The following is a 1,678-nucleotide window of genomic DNA, read 5'->3' on the forward strand; positions in this document are numbered from 1 at the left end:
TCCAACCCCAATAAATAAATCCTTTCACAGAGGGGATCAATGTACACAAAATGTCCACAGCTTCAGAACCCACTCAGCAAAAACATATCCCACACTGGCCAAATGTAGACAAACGACACACCTAGCTCAGTTGCTGCCCACACAACACACTTCAGATTCTACAAGAGTAGGGTCGCTTTGACCCTTTGGGGGTACATCTTTGAAGAACAAGATTACTTTTATTTTTATCCACCTCTTATACCCTTTTGGGTGTCGCGGGAAGAAAGAGAGCTCTGTTGCCTGCCGGAGAGCTTGGGTCAGGGGGATGCCGTGGGTGGTTAATGTTTCCCTGACTCCATCTATCCAGGTCTTTCTCGGTCGCCCTCTAGCCTTGTTGCCATTGAAGAACAAGCAGATACTATATTACAAAGTAGAATATTCTCTGGAAGAGAACCAAACTTGCTGTATCGTGTCATGCACGGTGCAGAGCGTGTGTGTCACGACAGCAAAATTGTCAATTTTTGGACATACATGTGGAGTTTTAGCTATCCTTTTAAAGCTTATTCACTGACCTTGCTTTTAATTTAAAAAATACCTATCCATCTTGAATAGAAGTCGAGAAATTTGCGATTGAAGGAGATAGAAGGGGGTGGGGTCATCTGGTTTCAATGGAAAAATTAGCGAGAAAATGGCCACCAAAGTTTGGAAACTTCAATAGCTTGAGAGTTCTGAAAACTGACAAATTACAAAGTTTGTACCTTTAATAAACGTTTTTCAGTAAAATTTACAAGGGAATGCCTTTTCTTATGGACATAAAGAAGTGTTGAGCCAAAAAGAACAAAATTCCCCCAAAAATTGCCTGACTGGAAGAAAAACTGCCTGTATCTTTGATCTAATCATTTTAACGAGCGCCTGATTTCACCACGACGCCTCACACATTATTATAAAGTGTAATATTCTCCGGAAGAAATAGAAACCTATGTATCTCGCTACGCACGCTGCAGAGTCTATAGACTACACCACCGACCGACCTAGAACCATCTAGAAATTCTGCAAGTAGATATGCGGGGGGGGGGGGGGGGGAATTCATAGTGGGGAACCTGTGAGGATTTAGCCCTTTTGTCTTATTATTATTATTATTATCATCATTATTATTATTATTCTCATTACAGGCACACATGTCGGTTCCCGGTCTACCCTAGCACTCCACCTGTGATTGTCACCGACGTGAATAGACTGCCAGATGTCACTGGCATGAATAGACTGCCAGTTGTCACTCCGTCTAGACACCAGCTGTACTACCCCCTGCTGACAATGACCAAGGTACAGACATGAACGTACTACCTCCTTACAGGAATACACCATCATGACAACCTCTCTCTCTCCCTCTCTCTCACACACACAAACACACACACCCACACACACTCACACCCACACACACAAACACACACACCCACACAGCTAGGGCTACTGGAATAGGCTCCATCAGGAGGGATGATTTTGCAACTCCACGACACACACACACACACACACACAGACTGAACAGAACTGGATGCTCAGATAATTACCAAAGCTGCGTTCTCCCTACATAATGTTCCCATCTTTGCCTCTAGACGTTTTGTTTTCCGTATACCTCATCGGAGTAGCTCATCAGAAATCAATCAATCTTAATCACACAAAAATATTCCCGCCCCCCCCC

This window comes from Aplysia californica, unplaced genomic scaffold (genome assembly GCF_000002075.1).
Source record: "Aplysia californica isolate F4 #8 unplaced genomic scaffold, AplCal3.0 scaffold00295, whole genome shotgun sequence".
In the NCBI taxonomy this organism is placed as follows: domain Eukaryota; kingdom Metazoa; phylum Mollusca; class Gastropoda; order Aplysiida; family Aplysiidae; genus Aplysia; species Aplysia californica.